Here is a 14,609-nt window from a genome sequence, read left to right on the forward strand (position 1 = left end):
CATCTGTACTGGATAAAGTCTCTAAACTGTAGAAGACATAGTCCTTACCTGTTCTGGGCAGCGTCCCCCAACTCTACCGGACACAGTCTCATATGTTACATTTACACAGACTCCCACCTGTACCAGACACAGTCTCTCACCTGTACTGGACACAGTCTCTCACCTATCATTGTCACAGTCTCTCACCTGTACTGGACACATTCTCTCGCCTGTACTGGACACAGTCTCTCACCTGTAATGGACACAGCCCCTCACTTACATTGGAAACAGTCTCTCACCTCTGCAGGACACAATTCCTCACCTGTACTGGACACAGTCTTTCACCTATACTGGACAGTCTCTCCCCTGTACAGGGCACAGTCTGTCCACTCTTGTTGACAGATTCTGTCACCTGTTGTGGGTAGTGCCTCTCTCCTGTACTGGACACAGTCTCCTATGTCTTCTGGACAGAGTCTCTCACCTATACTGGACAGAGTCTCACACCTACACTCGACAAAATATCTCCCTTGTACTGGACACAATCTCTCAACTGTTGTGGACAATTTCTCATTCCTCTGCAGGGCACAGTCTCTCAACCGTACTGGATGCAGCCTCTCAGCTGTACTGGTCACAGTCTCCCTCCTGCACTGGACACAGTCTCTCACCTGCTTCTGGCCACAGTCTCTCACATGTACTGGTCACAGTCTCCCTCCTGCACTGGACACAGTCTCTCTTCTCTACTGGATACAGCCCCTCCCCATTATGGACACATTCTCTCACCTGTACTGGAAACAGTCTCTCACCAATTGTGGACACAACCTGTCATCTCTACTGGACACTGTCTCTCACCATTATTGGGCACCATCTTTCTTCTGTACTGAACGCAGTCTATCACCCACGCTAGACACAGGCCCACACCCACACTGGTTATAGTCCCTCACCTGTACTGGACAGAGTCTCTCACCTGTTCTGGACACAGCCTCTCAGCCCTACCAGACAGAGTCTCTCACCTGTAATGGACACAGTCCCTCTCCTGTACTGGACAAGTCTCTCTTCTGTACAGGAAACAGTCCCTCTCCTTTATTGGGCAAGTCTCTCTTCTGTACAGGACGCAGTTCCTCAACTGTGCTACACACAGTCTCTCTACTGTACTGGACACAGTCTCTCACCTCTGCTGGACACAATCTACATCTGGACTGGATATTGTAAGTCACCTCTACTTGACTTGGTCTACCATCTATATTCGACACGGTCTCTGACCTGTACTGGACATATCTTGTCACTTGTAGGGACAAAATCTGAAATGTGCAATTGATGTTGTCTAAACTTTAATTGACACTGTCTCTCCCCTGTAATGGACTCAGTTTATTGCCTGTACTGGAACCATCTCTCACCTGTTGTGGAAAATGGTCGCTCACCTCTCCTGGACATATTCTCTCAGTCTCTTACCTGTACTGGACTCTGTCTTCCACCTGGACTGGGCATAGACTGTCACATGTACTAGACACGACCTGTCAGCAGTACTGGATATAATCTCCCATCTTTCATTGACACTGTCTCTCTCCTGTAATCAACACAGTCTCTCCCCTGTAGTGGACACAGTCTTCACTGCATCTAGACACAGGTTCACACCTGCTGTGGACATATTTTCTCACCAGTACTGGGCACTGTCACTCACCACTTCTAGACACAGTCTTTAAACTGTACTGGACAGTCTCTCTTGTCCTGGACGCTGTCTCCCATGTCTACTGAACATAGTCTCTCACCTGTACTGGACACAGTCTCTCACCTGTATGGGACACATTCTCCCAACTGTGGTTGAAAGTCTCTTATCTCTACTGGACTCAGTCTCCCACCTGTACCAGGTACAGTCTCTGACCTGTATTGGACATATTCTGTCACGTGTACTGGACAGTCTGTCATCTGCACTGACATGGTCTGTTAAATTTCATTGACACTGTCTCTCCTGTAATGGTCACAGTCTTTTCCCTGTACAGGACACAGTCTCTTCCCTGTACAGGTCACAGTCTCTTCCCTGTACTGGACACAGTCTCTCCCCTGTACTGGACACAGGCTGTCTGCTCTTGTGGACAGAATCTCACACTTGTTGTGGGCAGATTCTCTCACCTGTGGTGGACAGATTCTCCCTCCTGTTGTGGGCATTGTCTCTCACCTGTACTATACACAGTCTCTCATCTCTACTGGACAATATCTCTCCCCTATTGTTGACACAACCTCTCACCTACACTGGTATAAGGCTCTCATTTGTACTGGACACAGTCTCTGTCTGGTACTGAACACAGTCCCTCACCTGTATTGGACACAGTTTCTCCCCTGTACTGGACACAGGCTGTCTGCTCTTGTGGACAGAATCTCACACTTGTTGTGGGCAGATTCTCTCACCTGTGGTGGACAGATTCTCCCTCCTGTTGTGGGCATTGTCTCTCACCTGTACTATACACAGTCTCTCATCTCTACTGGACAATATCTCTCCCCTATTGTTGACACAACCTCTCACCTACACTGGTATAAGGCTCTCATTTGTTCTGGACACAATCTCTGTCCAGTACTGAACACAGTCTCTCATCTGTATTGGACGCAGTCCCTCACCTGTATTGGACGCAGTCTCTCACCTGTACTGGAGACAGTCTCCCACCTGTTCAGGACACAGTCTCTTCCCTGTACAGAAGAAAGTCTCTTCGCTGTACTGGGACACATTCTCGCCCCTGTACTGGACACCGTCTCTGTCTGATACTGAACACATACTCTCACCTGTATTGGACGCAGTCTCTCAGCTTTATTGGAAGCAGTCTCTCACCTGTATTGGATGCAGTTTCTCATCTGTAAAGGCACAGTCTCTCACCTGGAGTGGACACAATCTCTTGTCTCTTTGGGCACATTTTCTCACTCCTACTGGACACAGTCTCTTACCTGTACCGGACACATTCTTTCACCGGTATTGGACATACACTCTCACATGGTGTGGACACAATCTCCCGTCTCTTTGGGGTCAGTTTCTCTCTCCTACGGAACACAGTGTCTCACCTGTACTGGACACAGTCTCTCACCTGTACTGGACACAGTCTTTTACCTGTACTCGACACAGACTCTCCCCTGTACTGGGCACAGTCTGTCCACTCTTGTCGACAGATTCTGTCACCTGTTGTGGGCAATGCCTCACACCTGTATTGGACACAGTCTCCTATGTCTTCTGGACAGAGTCTCTCACCTGTACTGGACAGAGTCCATCACCTGCACTGGACTGTGTCTCTCACCTACGCTGGACAAAGTATCTCCCTTGTACTGGACACCATCTCTCAACTGTTATGGACAGTCTCACTCCTCTGCAGTGCACAGTCTCTCAACTGGACTAAACGCAGTCTCTCAACTGTACTGGATGCAGCCTCTCTTCTGTACTGGACAGAGACTCTCTCCTGCACTAGACACAGTCTTTCAACTGTACTGGATACAGTCTCTCATCTGTACTGGATTAGGTCTCTAAACTGTAGAGGACATAATCCTTACCTGTCATGAACACAGACTCTCAGCTGTTCGGGGCAGCGTCCCCCAGCTCTACCAGACACAGTCTCAAATGTTTCATTTACACATACTCCTACCTGTACTTACACAGTCTCTCACCTGTACTGGACACAGTCTCTCACCTATCATTGTCACAGTTTTTCACCTATTGTGGGCACATTCTCTTGCCTGTACTGGAAACAGTCTCTTACCTGTGATGGACACAGTCCGTCACTTATATTAGAAACAGTCTTTCAACTCTGCTGGACACAATCCCTCACCTTTACAGCACAATGTCTCTCACCTGTATGGGACATATTCTCTCAACTGTGGTTGACAGTCTCTCACCTCTAAAGCACTCAGTCTCCCACCTGTACCACGTACAGTCTCTGATGTGTATTGCACATATTCTGTCATGTGTACTGGACAGTCTGTCATCTGCACTGGACATAGCCTGTCAAATTTCATTGACACTGTCTCTCCCCTATAATGAACACAGTCTCTTCCTCGTACTGGACACAGTCTCTCGCCTATACTGGACACTGTCTGTCTGCTCTTATGGACAGATTCTCACACCTGTTGTGGACAGATTCTCTTACCTGTTGTGGACAGAGTCTCTCACCTGTTGTGGGCAGTGTCTCTCACCTGTACTATACACAGTCTCTCATCTCTACTGGACAATGTCTTTCCCCTATTGTTGACACAACCTCTCACCTACACTGGTGTAAGTCTTTCATCTCTACTGGACACAGTCTATGTCCGATACTGAACACCGTCTCTCACCTGTATTGGACGCCGTCTCTCACATGTATTGGATGCAATCTCTCACCGGCATTGGACACAGTCTCTCACCTGTACTTAGCACAGTCCATAATCTCTAGTGTACACTTTCTCTCATCTGAATTGGACACAGTCATTCATCTGTACAGGACACAGTCTCTCACCTGGTGTGGACTCAATCTCTCGTCTCTTTGGGCAAAGTTTCTCGCTCCTACCGGACACGGTCTCTCACCTGTACTGGACACAGTCTCTCACCTGTACTGGACACAGTCTCTCACCTGTACAGGACACAGTCTTTCACCTGATGTGGACACAATCTCTCGTCTCTTTGGGGACAGTATCTCAGTCCTACTGGACACAGTCTCTCACCTGTACTGGATACAGTCTCACAGCTCTATTGGTCACAACCTTTCATCTGTCATTGACACAGTCTCTCAAATGTACCAGAAAAAAGCCTCTCACCTGTACTGGACATATTCTGTCACCTGTACTGAACACAGTCTATCTCCTGGACTGTGCACAGTCTCTCACCTGCTTCTGGCCACATTCTCTCACATGTACTGGTCACAGTCTCCCTCCTGCACTGGACACTGTCTCTCTTCTCTACTGGATGCAGTCCCTCCCCTGTATTGACACAGTCTCTCACCTGTACTGGAAACAGACTCTCACCAATTATGGACACAACCTCTCATCTCTACTGGACACTGTCTCTCACCATTATTGGGCACCATATTCCTCCTGTACTGGATGCAGTCTATCATCCACGCTGGACACAGTCCCTCACCCACACTGGTTATAGTCTCTCAACTGTACTGGACAGAGTCTCTCACCTGTACAGGACACAGCCTCTCAGCTCTACCAGACAGAGTCTCTCACCTGTAATGGACACAGTCCCTCTCCTGTACTGGACAAGTCTCTCTTCTGTACAGGACACAGTCCCTCTCCTGTACTGGGCAAGTCTCTCTTCTGTACAGGGCACAGTTCCTCACCTGTTCTAAACACCGTCTCTCAACTGTACTGGACAGAGTCTCTCACCTGAACAGGACACAGCCTCTCAGCTCTACCAGACAGAGTCTCTCACCTGTAGGGGACACAGTCCCTCTCCTGTACTGGACAAGTCTCTCTTCTGTACAGGACACGGTCCCTCTCCTGTACTGGGCAAGTCTCTCTTCTGTACAGGGCACAGTTCCTCACCTGTTCTAAACACAGTCTCTCAACTGTACTGGACACAGTCTCTCACCTCTCCTGGACACAGTCTATATCTGGACTGGATATTGTAAGTCATCTCTACTGGACTCAGTCTCCCACCTGTATTGGACACAGTCTCTGACCTGTACTGGACATATCCTATCACTTGTAGTGGACACAATCTGAATGGTGCAATTGATGTAGTCTCTCAACTTTCATTGACACTGTCTCTCCCTTGTAATGGACTCAGTTTATTTCCTGTACTGGACACCATCTCTCACCTGTTGTGGAAAGAATTCTCTCACCTCTACTGGGCACATTCTCTCAGTCTCTCACCTGTACTGGACTCAGTCTTCCGCCTGAACTGGACATATCCTGTCACATGTACTAGACACAATTTATCACCTGCACCGGATATAATCTCTCACCTTTCATTGACACTGTCTCTCCCCTGTAATGAACACAGTCTCTCCCCTGTACTGCACACAGACTTCACTGCATCTAGACACAGGTTCTCACCTGCTGTGGGCACAGTTTCTCACCAGTACTGGGCACAGTCACTCACCACTTCTAGACACAGTCTTTAAACTGTACTGGACAGTCTCTCACCTGTACTGGACACAGTCTCACACCTGTATGGGATACATTCTCTCAACTGTGGTTGTCAGTCTCTCACCTCTACTGGACTCAGTCTCCCACTTGTACCAGGCACAGTCCCTAAAGTGCATTGGACATAATCTGTCACGTGTACTGGATAGTCTGTCATCTGCACTGGACATGGTCTGTCAAATTTCATTGACACTGGCTCTCCCCTGTAATGGACACAGTCTCTCACCTGTGCTTGACACAGTCTCTCACCTGTACTGGACACTGTCTTTCACCTATACTCTACACAGTCTCTCACCTGTACTGGGTGCAGTCTGTCCACTCTTGTTGACAGATTCTGTCACCTGATGTGGGCAGTGCCTCTCACCTGTACTGGACACAGTCTCCTAGGTCTTCTGGACAGAGTCTCTCACCTGTACTGGACAGAGTCTGTCACCTGTACTGGAATGAGTCTCACACCTACACTGCACAAAGTATCTCCCTTGTACTGGATACCATCGCTCAACTGTTGTTGACAATGTCTCACTCCTCCGAAGGGCAAAATCTCTCAAATGGACTAAACACTGTATCTCACCTGTACTGGTCACAGTCTCCCTCCTGCACTGGACACAGTCTCTCTTCTCTACTGGATACAGCCCCTTCCCTCACCTGTATGGGACACATTTTCTCAACTGTGGTTGACAGTCTCTCACCTCTACTGGACTCCCACCAGTACTAGGTACAGTCTCTGAAGTGTATTGGATATATTCTGTCACATGTACTGGACAGTCTGTCATCTGCACTGGACATAGTCTGTCAAATTTCGTTGACACTGTCGCTCCCCTGTAATGGACACAGTCTCTTCCCTGTACAGGACACAGTCTCTCCCCTGTACTGGACACAGTCTGTCCGCTCTTGTGGACAGATTCTCTCCCCTGTTGTAGACAGGTTCTCCCACCTGTTGTGGGCAGTATCTCTCACCTGTACTATACACAGTCTCTCATCTCTACTGGACAAAGACTCTCCCTTATTGTTGACGCCAACACTCAACTACACTGGTAAAAGGCTCTCATCTGTACTGGACACAGCACCTGTCCGGTACTGAACACAGTCTCTCACCTGTATTGGACACAGTCTCTCACCTGTATTGGACACAGTCTCTCACCTGTATTGGACACAGTCGCTAACCTGTACTGGAGACAGTCTCTCACCTGTACAGGACACAGTCTCTACCCTGTACAGGACAAAGTCTCTTCGCTGTTGTGGACACAGTCTCGCCTCTGTACTGGACACTGTCTGTCCGCTTTTGTGGACAGATTCTCACACCTGTTGTGGACAGATTCTCACACCTGTTGTGGGCAGTGTCTCACACCTTTACTATACACAGTCTCTCATCTCTACTGACAAAGTCTCTCCCCTATTGTTGACAAAACCTCTCACCTGCACTTGTATAAGGCTCTCATCTGTACTGGACACAGTCTCTGTCCAATACTGAATACAGTCTCTCACCTGTATTGGACACAGTCTCTCACCTGTACTGAGCACAGTCCTGAACCTCTGCTGGGCACTTTCTCTCACCTGTATTGGACACAGTCTCTCATCTGTAATGGACACAGTCTCTCAACTAGTGTGGACACAATTCCATCTCTTTGGGCAGAGTTTCTCACTCCTACTACACATGGTCTCTCACCTGCACAGGACAGTCTCTCACCTGTACTGGACACAACCTTTCATCTGTCATTGACACAGTCTCTCAAGTGTACCAGAAGAAGCCTCTCACTTGTACTGGACATATTCTGTCACCTGTACTGGACACAGTCTTTCGCCTGTACTGTGCATAGTCTCTCACCTGCTTCTGGCCACAGTCTCTCACCTGTACTGGTCACAGTCTCCCTCCTGCACTGGACACAGCCTCTCTTCTCTACTGTTTACAGCCCCTCCCCTATATTGACACAGTCTCTCACCTGTACTGGAAACAGACTCTCACCAATTGTGGACACAACCTGTCATCTCTACTGGAGACTGTCTCTCAACATTATTGGGCACCATCTTCCTCCTTTACTGGACGTAGTCTATCACCCACGCTGGACACAGTCCCTCACCTACACTGGTTATGGTCTCTCACCTGTACTGGACAGAGTCTCTCACCTGTATGGGATACATTCTCTCAACTTTGGTTAAAGGTCTCTCACCTCTACTGGACTCAGTCTCCCACCTGTACCAGTTACAGTCTCTGACGTGTATTGGACATATTCTGTCACGTGTACTGGACAGTCTGTCATCTGCACTGGACAAAGTCTGTCAAATTTCATTGACACTGTCTCTCCCCTGTAATGGACACAGTCTTTTCCCTGTACAGGACACAGTCTCTTCCCTGTACAGTACGCAGTCTCTTCCCTGTACAGTACGCAGTCTCTTCCCTGTACAGTACGCAGTCTCTTCCCTGTACAGTACGCAGTCTCTTCCCTGTACTGGACACAGTTTCTCCCCTGTACTGGACACAGTCTGTCCACTCTTGTGGACAGATTCTCACACCTGTTGTGGACAGATTCTCACACCTGTTGTGAACAGATTCTCTCCCCTGTTGTGGACAGATTCTCCCACCTGTTGTGGGCAGTGTCTCTCACCTGTACTATACACAATCTCTCATCTCTACTGGACAAAGTCTCTCCCCTATTGTTGACACAACCTCTCACCTACACTGGTATAAGGCTCTCATCTGTACAGGACACAGTTTCTGTCCGGTACTGAACACAGTCTCTCATCTGTATTGGACGCAGTCTCTCAACTGTATTGGATGCAGTCTCTCACCTGTATTGGACACAGTCTCTCACATGTACTGAGCACAGTCTTTCACCTATACTGGACACAGTGTCACCCCTGTAATGGGCACTGTCTGTCCACTATTGTTGACAGATTCTCTCACCTGTTGTGGACAGTGTCTCTTACCAGTACTGGACACAGTCTCCTATGTCTACTGGACAGAGTCCCTCACCTGTACTGGACAGAGTCTGTCACATGTATTGGAACGAGTCTCACACCTACACTGCACAAAGTATCTCCATTGTACTGGATACCATCTCTCAACTGTTATTGACAATTTCTCACTCCTCCGAAGGGCAAAGTCTCTCAAATGGACTAAACACTGTCTCTCAACTGTACTCGATGCAGCCTCTCAGCTGTACTGGACAGAGTTTCTCACCTGCACTGAACACAGTCTTTCAACTGCACTGGGTACAGTCTCTCATCTGTACTAGATAAAGTCTCTAAACTGTAGAAGACATAGTCCTTATCTGTCATGAAAACATCCCCCAACTCTACCGGACACAGTCTCACATGTTTCATTTACACAGTCTCTCAACTGTACTGGACACCGTCTCTCACCTGTAATGGACACAGCCCCTCACTTATATTGGAAACAGTCTCTCACCTCTGCAGGACAAAATCCCTCAGCTGTAATGGACACAGCCGCTCTCTTATACTGGACACAGTCTCTCACCTGTACTGGACACAACCTTTCATCTGTCATTGACAGAGTCTCTCAAGTGTACCAGAAAAAGCCTGTCACTTGTACTGGACATATTCTGTCACCTGTACTGGACACAGTCTATCGCCTGTACTGTGCACAGTCTCTCACCTGCTTCTGGCCACAATCTCTCACCTGTAGTGGTCACAGTCTCCCTCCTGCACTGGACACAGTCTCTCTTCTCTACTGGATACAGCCCCTCCCTGTATTGACACAGTCTCACACCTGTACTGGAACCAGTTTCTCACCAATTGTGGACACAACCTCTCATCTCTACTGGACACTGTCTCTCACCATTATTGGGCACCATCTTCCTCCTTTACTGGACGCAGTCTATCACCCATGCTGGACACAGTCCGTCACCCACACTGGTTATAGTCTCTCAACTGTACTGGACAGAGTCTCTCCACTGTATGGGACACATTCTCTCAACTGTGGATGACAGTCTCTCATCTCTACTGGACTCAAACTCCCACCTGTACCAGGTACTGTCTCTGGCGTGTATTGGACATATTCTGTCACGTGTACTGGACAGTCTGTTATCTGCACTGGACATAGTCTGTCAAATTTCATTGACACTGTCTCTCCACTGTAATGGACACAGTCTTTTCCCTGTACAGGACACAGTCTCTTCACTGTACAGGACAGAGTCTCTCCCCTGTACTGGAAACAGTCTGTCCGCTCTTGTGGACAGATTCTCACACTTGTTGTGGGCAGATTCTCTCACCTGTGGTGGACAGATTCTCCCTCCTGTTTTGGGCAGTGTCTCTCACCTGTACTATACACAGTCTCTCATCTCTACTGGACAATGTCTCTCCCCTATTGTTGACACAAACTCTCAGCTACACTGGTATAAGTCTCTCATCTGTACTGGACCCAGTCTCTGTCTGGTACTGAACACAGTCTCTAACCTGTATTGGACGAAGTCTCTCACCTGTACTGGAGACTGGCTCTCAACTGTACAGGACAGAGTCTCTTCCATGTACAAGACAAAGTCTCTTCCCTGTACTGGACACAGTCTCGCCCCTGTACTGGACACAGTTTGTCCGCTCTTGTGGACCAGATTCTCACACCTGTTGTGGACAGATTCTCTCACCTGTTGTGGACAGATTCTCCCACCTGTTGTGGGCAGTGTCTCTCACCTGTACTATACACAGTCTCTCATCTCTACTGGACAATGTTTCTCCCCTATTTTTGAGACAACCTCTCACCTACACTAGTATTAGGTGCTCATCTGTATTGGACACAGTCTCTGTCCGATACTGAACACAGTCTGTCACCTGTATTGGATGCAGTCTCTCATCTGTATTGGACGCAGTCTCTCACCTGTACTGAGCACAGTCACTAACCTCTACTGGGCATTTTCTCTCATCTGTATTGGACACAGTTTCTCATCTGTAGTGGACACAGTCTCTCACCTGGTGTGGACACAATCTCTCTTCTCTTTGGGCACAATTTCTCACTCCTACTGGTCACAGCCTCTCACCTGTACTGGACACAGTCTCTCACCTGTACAGGAAACAATCTCTCCCCTGGTGTGGACCTAATCTCTCGTCTCTTTGGGGACAGTTTCTCACTCCTACTGGACACAGTCTCTCATCTGTACTGGACGCAGTCTTTCAACTATACTGGACATAGTCTCTCCACTGTACTGGGCAAAGTCTGTCCACTCTAGTCAACAGATTCTATCATCTGTTGTGGGCAATGCCTATCACCTATACTGGACACAGTCTCCTATGTCTTCTTGACAGAGTTTCTCACCTGTACTGCACAAAGTATCTCCCCTGTACTGGACACCCCATCTCTCAATTGTTGTGCACACAGTCTCACTCCTCTGCAGCGCACAGTCTCTCAACTGGACTAAAGACTGTCTCTCAACTGTACTGGATGCAGCCTCTCAGCTGTACTGGACTGAGTCTCTCACCTGCACTGGACACAGTCTTTCAACTGTACTGGATACAGTCTCTCATCTGTACTGGATAAAGTCTCTAAACTCTAGAGGACATAGTCCTTACCTGTCATGAACACATCCTCCAACTCTTTCAGACACTTTCTCACATGTTTCATTTACACAGTCTCTCACCTGCACTGGACACAGTCTTTCAACTGTACTGGATACAGTCTCTCATCTGTACTGGATAAAGTCTCTAACCTGTAGAGGGCATAGTCCTTACCTGTCATGAACACATCCCCTAACTCTTTCGGACACTTTCTCACATGTTCCATTTACACAGTCTCTCACCTGTACTGGACACAGTCTCTCACCTGTAATGGACACAGCCCCTCACTTATATTGGAAACAGTCTCTCACCTCTGCAGGACAAAAACCCTCACCTGTAATGGACACAGCTGCTCTCTTATACTGGACACAGTCTCTCACCTGTACTGGACACAATATTTCATCTGTCATTGACGCCGTCTCTGAAATGTACCTGATAGGTCTCTCACTTTTACTGGACATATTCTGTCACTTGTACTGGACACAGTCTATCGCCTGTACTGTGCACAGTCTCTCCCCTGCTTCTGGCCACAGTCTCTCACATGTACTGGTCACAGTCTCCCTCCTGCACTGGACACAGTCTCTCTTCTCTACTGGATACAGCCCCTTCCCTGTATTGACACAGTTTCTCACCTGTACTGGAAACAGTCTCTCACCAATTGTGGACACAACCTCTCATCTCTACTGGACACTGTCTCTCACCATTATTGGGCACCATCTTCCTCCTGTACTGGACGCAGTCTATCACCCACACTGGACACGCTCCCTCACCAACACTGGTTATAGTGTCTCACCTGTACTGGACAGCATCTCTCACCTGTATGGGACACATTCTCTCAACTGTGGTTGACAGTCTCTCACCTCTACTGGATTCCCACCAGTACCAGGTACAGTCTCTGACGTGTATTGGATATATTCTGTCACGTGTACTGGACAGTCTGTCATCTGCACTGGACATAGTCTGTCAAATTTCATTGACACTGTCGCTCCCCTGTAATGGACACAGTCTTTTCCCTGTACAGGACACAGTCTCTTCCCTGTACAGGACAAAGTCTCTCCCCTGTACTGGACACAGTCTGTCCGCTCTTGTGGACAGATTCTCTCCCCTGTTGTGGACAGATTCTCCCCCCTGTTGTGGGCAGTATCTCTCACCTGTACTATACACTGTCTCTCATCTCTACTGGACAAAAACTCTCCCCTATTGTTGACGCCAACTCTCAACTACACTGGTATAAGGCTCTCATCTGTACTGGGCACAGCACCTGTCCGGTACTGAACACAGTCTCTCATCTGTATTGGACACAGTCTCTCACCTGTACAGGGCACAGTCTCTATCCTGTACTGGACACAGTCTCTTCCCTGTACTGGACACAGTCTCTCCCCTGTACTGGACACAGTCTGTCCGCTCTTGTGGACAGATTCTCTCCCCTGTTGTGGACAGATTCTCTCCCCTGTTGTGGACAGATTCTCCCACCTGTTGTGGGCAGTGTCTCTCATCTGTACTATACACAATCTCTCATCTCTACTAGACAAAGTCTCTCCCCTATTGTTGACACAACCTCTCACCTACACTGGTATAAGGCTCTCATCTGTACTGGCCACAGTTTCTGTCCAGTACTGAACACAGTCTCTCATCTGTATTGGACACAGTCTCTCACCTGTACTGAACACAGTCCCTAACCTCTACTGGACACTTTCTCTCATCTGTATTGGACACAGTCTCTCATCTGTGCAGAACACAGTCGCTCGCCTGGTGTGGACGCAATCTCTCGTTTCTTTGGGCAAGGTTTCTCACTCCTACTGGACATAGTCTCTCACTTTTACTGGACAAAGTCTCTCACCGGTACTGGATACAGTCTCTCACCTGTACTGGACACAGTCACTCTTCTCTACTGGATACAGCCCCTTGCCTGTATTGATCCATTCTCGCACCTGTAATGGAAACAGTCTTTCACAAATTGTGGACACAACCTCTCATCTCTACTGGACACTGTCTCTCACCATTATTGGGCACCATCTTTCTCCTGGACTGGACGCAGTCTATCACCCACGCTGGACACCGGCCCTCACCCACACTGGTTATAGTCTCTCACCTGTACTGGACACAGCCTCTCAGCCCTACCAGACAGTTTCTCTCGCCTGTATTGGACACGGTCCATCTCGTGTACTAGACAGTCTCTCTTCTGTACAGGAAACAGTCCCTCTCCTCTATTGGGCAAGTCTCTCTTCTGTACAGGACGCAGTTTCTCACCTGTGCTAAACACAGTCTCTCAACTGTACTGGACACAGTCTCTCACCTCTACTGGACACAGTCTACATCTGGACTGGATATTGTAAGTCACCTCTACTGGACTTAGTCTACCACCTGTATTGGACACGGCCTCTGACCTGTACTGGACATATCTTGTCACTTGTAGTGGACAAAATCTGAATGGTGCAATTGATGTTGTCTATCAACTTTAATTGACACTGTCTCTCCCCTGTAATGGACTCAGTTTATCACCTGTACTGGACACAACCTCTCACCTCTTGTGGAAAAAAGTCTCTCACCTCTACCGGACATATTCTCTCAGTCTCTCACCGGTACTGGTCTCTGTCTTCCACCTGGACTGGACATAGACTGTCACATGTACTAGACACAATCTGTCACCTGTACTGGATATAATCTCTCAACTTTCATTGACAATGTCTCTCCCCTGTAATCAACACAGTCTCTCCCCTGTACTGGACAGAGTCTTCACTGCATCTAGACACAGGTTCTCACCTGCTGTGGACACAGTTTCTCACCAGTACTGGGCACAGTCACTCACCACTTCTAGACACAGTCTTTAAACTGTACTGAACAGTCTCTCTTGTCCTGGACGCAGTCTCCCATGTCCACTGGACATAGTCTATCACCTGTACTGGACACAGTCTCTCACCTGTATGGGATACTTTCTTTCAACTGTGGTTAAAAGTCTCTTATCTCTACTGGACTCTGTCTCCCACCTGTACCAGGCACAGTCTCTGACCTGTATTGCACATATTCTGTCA

General features: G+C 48.3%; 1 pseudogene; it reads right to left on the bottom strand.

Annotated features, from left to right (window-relative positions):
- The window catches only part of LOC121282427, a 47,617-nt pseudogene that overhangs the window by 20,050 nt on the left and 12,958 nt on the right, over nucleotides 1–14,609 (bottom strand).

Source organism: Carcharodon carcharias, chromosome 9 (genome assembly GCF_017639515.1).
Source record: "Carcharodon carcharias isolate sCarCar2 chromosome 9, sCarCar2.pri, whole genome shotgun sequence".
Lineage (NCBI taxonomy): Eukaryota > Metazoa > Chordata > Chondrichthyes > Lamniformes > Lamnidae > Carcharodon > Carcharodon carcharias.